The following is a 9,980-nucleotide window of genomic DNA, read 5'->3' as shown; positions in this document are numbered from 1 at the left end:
TATGAATGATAATTAAGATTGTGTGTGTGTGTAATCTATTAAAGAACCCTATCAGAGCAGCATCTAAATTAAATAAACACAAACACGCAAAAGTAACATCTAGAAGTTTTGCGAAACAATTAAAACATACTACTATTAAAAACAGCAATGTAGCCGTAAAACTTATCTTAAAGGAATATTCCACATTTAAAAGGCAGAAATGGTTAGGGTTAGTGTTAGTTAACCCTATAATAACCCTATCATTTATAAAAGCACTTACACTCATTCTTAAAACTTGTGCATATTTTGAGCTGTAAAGTTGTATAAATGGTCATTTTTACAGTCGTTTTAGGGTGCTATGTCATCATGGCAACACTGTTGTAAAATATAAGATATAACTGTATATAGAAAAGGTTAGTAAGCAATTTTATCACACTAAAATCATAACACACATATTGTTTACGTCTTGTGTCTATACTTTTGAAACAGTGAGTATTTTAACATTTACAGATCGGCCCCATTGACTTCCATTGTAAGTAACCCAGATTTTTGTTTTTTTAAAGAAAAGGAGGGGCGAAATGAATTTTTGTGTTAATCAACATTATGCCACAATTACCGTCGATTGAGCTTAACATTTACTGAACCTTTAAAACGGTCTAGAAGCGCTTGAAAGTTCTGTCAGACTGGTAACATACATAATAATATCAAGCTCAAGATTAAATTAAAAGGACACTCTTTTTGTTGATCGCTGCAGAAAATGTCTTATAGGCTGCGTTTTCGATTGAAAAAGCACTGGGGCTTTGTATGGGATTAATCATTCATGAAACCATTCTTACTTAAATTGTAAAAGTACAATTCAATGGGACAGTTTTTTTTTTCTCTCCCAATTTGGAATGCCCAGTTCCCAATGTGCTTCCAAGTCCTGATGGTCACGTAGTGATTTGCTTCAGTCCGGGTGGCGGAGGAGGAATCCCAGTTGCCTCCGCGTCTGAGACCGTCAACCTGCGCATCTTATCACGTGGCTTGTTGAGCGCGTTGCCATGGAGACATAGCGCGTATGGAGGCTTCACGCCACCCACTGCGGCAACCACGCTCAACTCACCACACACCCCACCGAGAACAAACCACATTATAGCGACCACGAGGAGGTTACCCCATGTGACTCTACCCTCCCTAGCAACCGGGCCAATTTGGTTGCTTAGGAGACCTGTCTGGAGTCACTCAACACGCCCTGGGATTTGAACTAGCGAACTCCAGGGGTGGTAGCCAGCGTCTTTACCACTGAGCTACTCAGGCCCCAATGGGTTCATAAACTGTTTCATAAATAAGGCCCATTGATTTTGTTACATTCACGCCTTTCATCCACACTGGAACAGCTTTCGAGACTTTAGAAAATGCTCTCCAGTATCACATACTTTGGAAAACGATGACGTTAGGAAACTGAAACAGACTTTTAAACCAAAAAGGATTAGTGTGGGCGTGGTCTCAGTTTTGCCGCCATTTTGTTTTAAAGCGGGAACTATAAATTCGCGCGCACTATGCTCAACAGTTTTCAAACTGTATTTTTAACATTTGAAATTTCCTGTGGTACATGTCACAGTTTAAAAACCACTGGCCTACACGATTTAACCCTTGTGCGACCTTCGGGACATTTTTGTCTTTTTGATCATTTTTTGCCAACGGCATAAATTTTGGCAAAGGTGTGTATTTTGGGGAAATTTTGATATTTCAACTTCAGTTCCTATAATACATCTATAATACTCTGTGTACACAAAATAGTCACACTCAGGACCTTCAGGACAAAAATGTCCCTATTGAAACCCATTAAAACTGCAATATTTGATCCCAGTGCCATTAAAGCATAAAATCATGAATTCTATGATATTATAATGTCATTATGGAGCCCTGGCTTCAACATTTACATTTTTAATATTTTCCACCAGATGTTGCCATTTTTCTCATGTTTAGCCTATGGAGCAAATACATGCTTTTTTCCTATTTTCTGTTTGCTGTATTATAGAGCACTGTAGGCCAACTGAATAAATGATGGAGCTAAAATTCTGTGGGTGTGTTGGTATGAATGTCAGAGTGTGTTTTGTATGTGTGTGTGTGTGTGTATGTGTGTGTAAAAAACAACAGTGGCATTATGTAAACAAACTGGCATTTAAAGGGTTAAAATCCTGAAAATGAATGAATATTTGGTAGTTTTGATCAGGACTGATGTTGGTTAAATTCAGTGAAAGTGGAAAATAATATTAATATATAATATTTTATGGCAGTTTTTTGACGCTAAGGTCCTAAGTGTGTGTTTTTTATTTTTTATTTTATTTATTTTTTATCTGACACTGCACAAAAAATAATAATGCATCAAAATCAATGTTATTGCTAATCACTGACATATTCCAGACTGTGATAGTCCGAAAAATTTATAATAATAATAATAATAATAATAATAATAATAATAATAATAATAATAATATTTCCCCTAAGCATTTAGTATATGGAAAAATAATTATTTGTGTGTGTGTGTGTGTGTGTGTGTGTGTGTGTGTGTGTTTTGTTTTGTTTTGTTTTTTCATAAAAAACAACAGTGGCATTATGTAAACAAACTGGCATTTAAAGGGTTAAAATCCTGAAAATTAATGAATATTTGGTAGTTTTGATCAGGACTGATGTTGGTTAAAAAAAATTACAAATTGAAAGTGGAAAATTATATTAATATATAATATTGTTATGGCAGTTTTTTGACGCTGACATTTTTGTCCTCGAAGGTCCTCTGAGTAACTTTTTTAAATTGACGCACAAGGGTTAAATTTGAAATCATCATTCCCAACGCCAGGGGGCATCCTCAACACGTGCTCAATGTACATACAAGGTAAGCGCGCAAGGTAAGCTGTGAGTCTGTACCTCACAACCACATATCATGAATAAGTAAATATTTCCAAGATTGACAGTTCAGGTAGCAAATAATACGGGTCCGTCATTGTAGGCGGGGTCTATCTACGCTGTGGCGAATCAGCGTCCAGGAGAGGCGGGGCTTGTCCCAGTGGGGCTGTCAGTCATGCGCCCGCTGTGTCCTGGTTGTGTTGAGTTGTTGCGCGTGGATGGCGCGTCTCTTTGGGAAATAACGTGTGTTTTGACACAGGGAATCGTTATATTGTATGGTGTTTCGCGCACAGTGCGATTTTCTTCTCGTGTATGTCTAGGTAAGATGGCAAACATTTGATTCTTTCTCTTGTTTTTTTTTTTTTTTTTAACTTGGTCCGAAAGAAACTTTTCTTAAAGGAGAACTCCACGGAGCGTGGTGGGTTTTTTAACAATTAAAATCAGTCCGGATTCTTTTTTAACGAGAGATGCATCTGGGAATTATTAATTGCCATGTTTTAGACTTTGGTTTAAGGTATTTTTTTGCCGTTGCTGATGTGCACGACAGTGGATAATTCAATAGTGTTGTTGGAAAATAAAAACAAAACACCTTAGCTTGCTTCTATACTTGACTACATCACGTTAAAGAGTGGAAATTCTTCATATTTACTCGCTTTAAGACCTTTAAGTCTCAAAGACTCAAACATTACATGATTTTTAGAAAATAATTGATTGTTAAGACCCTTTGTAGTTTGGGGATTGGTCAGGGGCGTAGATTCTGCGTGGGATGGGGGGACCCCCCCAATCCACCAATTATCAAAACATGCCATTTCAACCCCCCACCAATATTTATACCATGATCAATGGAAACATATAAATGCTTTACGCTGCAAACCCCAACCCCACACATAAGGAATTTGTGATTATAAAGTATTATCATCTTTCATCTAAAAGTGCAAAAGCTCATTCTGTCACAGGTCTTCATACTAAGAGAGATTATCCGAAAGTACTCATTACTCAGAGGTGTTGAAAACCCTGCCATGGTCCGAAATGGATTAGTCTCGTTTAATTTGTAACGCTTTAAAGAGAAAATAGTTTTTGTGCTGTTCCTTGAGCAGTAACCTTGGCAGCCAGCTGTTGCTTCTATCATCTTGGCAGTCGACCCAGTAAATCTGCGGTTATATTCTCTCCTGGGCTTGGGGTTTTTGATGCCCAAATTAGAGGGGTTTGTGTCCTTTGTAGCTCCCACACTGTCTTTGTTTCAGGCACATCCATTATTCAAATTCGGGCATATACTTTGTTCTCATCTGTTAGAAACTGAGTGGCATGTAAATGAAATGTCTTCATCATATAAATACTAAATATATCCGCCCCAAAATGTCTTATTGCATGTAGAATGAGGTGCAGATGGCCTGGAATGCTCATTTAATGAGATGCCGAATATTTTATTGTTAATTTAATTATCAAAACTCCAATGTAATTATGTTCAGCCAAGTTAAATTTAGTCAGAAACACATCTCTGGAGAGCCAGGCTCGGAGCCGACCAAGAAACACATCTGTGTCCTCTCAGTTTCTGCAATAGGAGTGTTGTGCTGTTTCAGTTAAATGTTCATATTCCATTCAAATGGCCATTTATTTGGTGATCTACTGCTGGAAACCATTGGATGGCTATGTGTGGTCATTTGAAATCCCCTCAGGGTGGATTAGAAGTCAAACACCCCAAATGTCTGACAGCGAGAAACCCGTCAAAAACACTTTCCATGCGTTCAGTGGGGTCACATCAATGGCCTTTGTGCCACCACCCCTGACAAAAAACCAGCCTGAGGGCGATTTGTTTGTGGTAGCGGATTAATTTCCTCCCTCTCAGTGTCATGGCAGGCACCTGTCAGCACTGAGGGACTCCTTGTGTTAACCCTGGGACTTTTCTGTTGTCCGGACATAGTGCGGTCAGGCTAATTAAGCCTCTGGTCTATTCTTGGACTCTCTGGTCTCCTCGGGACAAACCTCGAGATCTTCGAGAAAGATCAGCAGATGGTTTTCAAGTGGTCTAATGCAATATAATTGAGGGAAATCATATTAGATGCAGCTGAGTTTGAGCTACCCCTCGATTGATTGTTGATTGAGTTATCTAATTATTGGAACACCCCATTGACCAAATCAAATCTGAAGACCCCTCCCCATTGTCTGCTTCGTTTTCCATTTTTCATCGGCAGCTATCATATTTTTGTAGTATGGGTTATTGAGCATGTTTCTATGTCTGGGAGAACACCTCAAAATGAGTTTCCTCTGTGCATCTATGCTTCCCTTGAGACTGTAAACAATCAGAGCGTGTTTGAGAGCCTGAATCCTGTACGGTTGGGGCAGATTATGTGCATAGTTTGCATAATTCATAGATAATGGAAAGGAAATCAGTTTGGATGTATCAGGTTTAGCCAATCAAGGTCAGGAGTTGAGAACACCTCTGGGAACAAGCTCCAAATGGCTTGATTTGAAGACTAAACAACCCCTGTCCTTGGTGTGACCTCTTTCTGAAAGAGTTTGCCTTTTGGAAGTATTTCATTATCTTTAGACTCCGATCGGATGCTCCAGTTCCTAATCTGTTTACCCGTCTGTAAACATAGAAAATTCCATAAACTAGTCGCATCCATCCAAGACCCTGACTGTTGCCAAAAGAACAATGTGAAGGTATATGAAATCAAAGCTGGTAGACCTTTTCCTTAAAGTCAACATGAAATTAAAATTGACCCTTTTTAGGCGACTAATGCATTGTCTGGTCAATTTAAGTTCAATTGACTGCATTTGTAGCATAATGTTGTTTATCATTATCATAGGAAATAATTTCGACGTGGCTATTATGTATTTAAAAAAGAAAAACACAAAAGTGATGGTTAGGGTAAGACACCTACAATAGAAGTGAACTTGGCCAGCCATTAAATGCTAAAATGTACACTGTTTCAGGACACAATATGTAAACATTATACAATGTAACATGATTTTTGTTTTATTAAATCTGTTCTACATGATTCTAGTGTGTTACAATTAGCGATAGACCGATATATTGGCAGGGCCGATTAATCGGCCGATATTTGGCCACTTTGCCATTATCGGCATTGGCCGATAACGGTGTTCACTTTGCCCATTAACAGAGGTGTTAACTTTCCCTTGTGTCAGTTCCAAAATCTATCAATAGATTTGTCAATAGATAGTCAACAATATCAGTTTTCAAGGTTTTTTCTTTTCAAGTTTATGCAAATGTGAGTAAATATTTTATAAAATAAGTGTTTATTTCACTTTAGAAATTTTGTGTACAGCTGATTTGCTGTTGTTAAAGTGTATTATGTTTATTGTCATTTATATCAGCAATCGGCCATCCTGCTCTATAGATATCGGTATCGGAATCGGCCAATGAAAAACCCATATCGGCTGACCACTATTTAAAATTGCTGACAGGGATTACCAGCCTTGCGTCTCATGGTAACAAAGCTGTCATATTAGATACAACTCTACACTGATAAGGTTAAGCGATTTTATCACACTGAAATCATGTTCACTTGTGTGATGTTTACATTTTGTGACTATACTTTTGAAGCAGTGTGTTTTTTTAATGTTAATGGTCTGACCCTATTCACTTCCATTGTAAATGCCATTCTTGCTTTTTTTCCACTTAAACGAGGGCCACGTTAAAAATATTTTTTGTGGTAGTCAGCATTGTGCCACTAATGCTGTTGATTGAGCTTGTATTGATCCCGGAACATTCCTTAAAATGCCCTATGCATTTGTTGTTCTTCAGGCATTTTAAGTGGTTTCTAAAAAACTCATGAAGAGGACAAATGGTACACTGTTAATTTGCTGGTAGGAATGCAGAGAGTGTGAAGAGGGAGATTATTATTATTATTATTATTATTTTATTTTTTTCATTTTTTAACAAATGGATGGCATCGGGAGAATGCATGGACACAGACAGGGATTAGCTATGGCCATCTGTTGCCCAAGCAATCAATAGCCAGACCTTTCTCAGCTTCCCTGCATGGGAACAGGAAAGGATCACTGCACCACTCCATCAATGGTACTTCAGTTTGGCCGAGAGTGACCTCGGGTACTTCATATTTAATGTGTGTTTGCTCATGTGCCTTTGTGGGCAAGAGATATTGACGTCGCCTAGTTCAACCTTTCTTCCACCATTCTTGGCACTCTTCCAATTCAATTACCTGCAATCCTCTTGTTAAGACATATGTTATAATTGGTTCTAAGTAAGTTCTAAGTCTACTGTCTGTTTAGTTGGTGGTTGCCAACTACCAATTTCAGTGTTAAAATCTTCCAAAAGTGGTGACCACATTGCTAGGAAACTTGAGGCAACCTTTTTTTTTGTTTAGTGTTTTCCATTTGACATTTGAATTATCTTTTTTATTTCTGAGGTATGTGATTTTCATTTGGCTGTCCCAATGAAAGCTGGACAGTATAACATTGAGTATTTCTTTCCTCTGATACAAGAAAAGGTTTCCTTTTTGGTTACCATTGAGTTTCTGGCTATTTGCATTCTCTTCCTATTCCCTTTTATGGCTCTTTTGAAGGTGTCGACACAATGGAGTGTCTTGCTATGACACTTCCCCAGCCTTGAGGTTTGCGAGTTCAGTTTTCAGGTCAATATAGAGTAGACCATTTCATCCTTATTGAGGTAGACAGCCTTAAAGAGCTGACGCCAACTCAGACTTCCCTTCTCACTTCTGCCTGAGTGCCATTGATGACGTTTCTGGCTGAATCACCTGGCCTTAGCACTCTGGATTGCTAAATCCCAGACATTTTGTGTCTGGTAAACAAGAAAAACAGGCTCAATATTGAAAATTTTTTTTTCTTTTTTTGCTTTTCATTCTTGTTTTATATTGTTTCATTTTGTGGTTTGCTATGAAGCATGGACTATATGTGTTATCACATGGTGTCTGAACTCAGTCAGAAAGTGTAGAAGTGAAGATTGCTGACATGGCGGCAACGAGAACTGCCTGACGTTTGTGTATGAGTGCTGGCAAAATGAAGTAGGAATTTGGGGAAAGGCCAAAGCTTGTATTAAAACCTTGGCTGGTAAATAACCAAATAATGTTGGAGACTAAGTCATGAAACCCTCTACAGTTTGATTGGATTCACATCCCTTCTTATTGTGCTTCAATGGATTGTCTACCTGATCCAGCACTGTCTCCAACTTAATAGTTAGTCTATGGTTTATGTTGCTTTATATACTCACTGAGCACTTTAAGAACACTTTGGCCCTAATAAAGTGCCCGATGTGGTGTTCTACTGTTGTAGCCCATCCACCTCAAGGTTTGACATGTTGTGCATTCTGAGATGCTATTCTTCTTACCACAATTGTACAGAGTGGTTATCTGAGTTACAGTAGACTTTCTGTCAGCTCGAACCAGTCTGGCCATTCTTCATTGACCTCTCTCATCAACAAGGCATTTCCGTTCACAGAACTGCCACTCACTGCATTTAAAAAAAAAAAAAAAAATTTTGGCACCATTCTGAGTAAACTCAAGAGACTGTTTTGTGTGAAAATCCCAGGAGATCAAACCAGCCCGTCTGGCACCAACAATCATGCCACGGTCTAAATCACTGAGATCATGTTTTTCCCCATTCTGATGGCTGATGTAAACATTAACTGATGCTCCTGATCCATATTTGCATGATTTTATGCACTGCTGCCACATGATTGGCTGATTCGATAATCACATGAATGGGTGGATAGGTGTTCCTAATAAAGTGCTCAGTGATTGTATATATTTAATATCTTTAGCCTAAATTACATTTAATGTCTCACAGCCCCAGCCCCACATAATAACCAAGCCATCTTAGACCCCCTTTTTTTTTGCCTAGTGCACAGGCCCATGGGAAAGCGAGCAAGGCTGCTGGCAAACCCTGTCAGATGCATGGAGCCATCTGCCTCTACACCTGACACTGTAACACACTCCCATCCATCCAGTTGGGTCTCACCCACACCAAATGCCTTTTCTTGATTAACAATAGTTTCACTTCAAACCCTGTCTAGGATCAGACTTGGTCAGGCTCATACTTTCCCACTATCCTTTGGGATTGTCCCTCTTTTCTTCCACCTGCTACATGAGCATAACCCTGGATGACAAGATGTTCAATATTTCAAATGGCAAATGCTACAAAAAACTAGAGCACTGGAGTGCCCAGTCTGCATCAGGTTGTTCTGTGCACCTTTGTTTTGAGTTGTTGCACAGCATGGGGACAGGGATTGAAATATCGCCAGATAGGTTTCCACAGTTCCACTTTGGCTGAACCGAATCTCATTCAAGCATCTTTGCTCATTGTGTAAGGGGGTGATTTTCGGTGGCTGGCTGATGCTCAGAGGGCCGTCTCCTTCTGGCTTCTCTCTCTCGCTTTGAAGCAAATCTCTGTTCTCAGTGGGGACTAATATGACTCTCTCATGGTTGCTAAATGTACTCTTTGGAGGTTTCAGTCACAAAGAGGGATTCAAATGGGCAGAGGCAGAGATATGCAACATTTTCAAAGACATCTCTCTGTCCCTTTGTGTGCTTGCAAAGATCAAACCTCGAGTCTTTCACTAACACCGGCAAGTTGAGCAAAGCATTTTCACAATTAGATATTTTTAATTTGATAAAGAGTGGAGGGATTTCCAGAGAAGCCTTGAGGGTGAAAATTCAAGGAATGTTACCTCTATAATTGGTTCTCTGCTTTCTTCGCTTTCACCTGGAGAAACATGGTATGACTAATCAGATGATTGACACAGATCTGAACAAATGAAATATGAGCACAGTAAGGCCTTGCATAAGGTTAACAGCTCCTGCCAACTGTTGAGGGAATCAGTGGCTGTGTTGTACCTGCGTTGGTTGTCATGGATGCCTGTCCCGGAGTGAAGAAAGCGATAAAGACCGGGAGTTATGGTGTGGTATCTGTGAAGTCCTTGTTTTGGAATGTTTACCATTTAGCAGCTGTGAATCAGCATGTCACAAGCCTGTCTTGACTGCTCCACTCAAGGACTGTCCAATTGGATAGTCCTCAATGCAATATATGTAATCTTTTCCTGTTTGATGGAGGGCAGAGATGTGTAGTAGATTGTTTAATGCCAGGGGGAGCATGGCGCAACTGTCTCTTTAGTT

General features: G+C 39.2%; 1 protein-coding gene across 3 annotated transcripts in view; it reads left to right on the top strand.

Moving 5' to 3' along the window:
• The first annotated feature begins 3,053 nt into the window (after positions 1–3,053).
• Positions 3,054–9,980, top strand: part of sipa1l2 (signal-induced proliferation-associated 1 like 2) — a 127,156-nt gene continuing 120,229 nt past the window's right edge. For all 3 annotated transcript variants that reach the window (XM_051672181.1, XM_051672180.1, XM_051672179.1), the window contains exon 1: positions 3,054–3,185. The gene's annotated coding sequence lies outside the window, so the exon portion shown is untranslated. The remainder of the gene's footprint in view (positions 3,186–9,980) is intronic.

This window comes from Myxocyprinus asiaticus, chromosome 35 (assembly GCF_019703515.2).
Source record: "Myxocyprinus asiaticus isolate MX2 ecotype Aquarium Trade chromosome 35, UBuf_Myxa_2, whole genome shotgun sequence".
In the NCBI taxonomy this organism is placed as follows: Eukaryota; Metazoa; Chordata; class Actinopteri; order Cypriniformes; family Catostomidae; genus Myxocyprinus; species Myxocyprinus asiaticus.
Note: the sequence above shows the minus strand (reverse complement) of the source record. Positions and strands in the feature narration are given on the sequence as shown.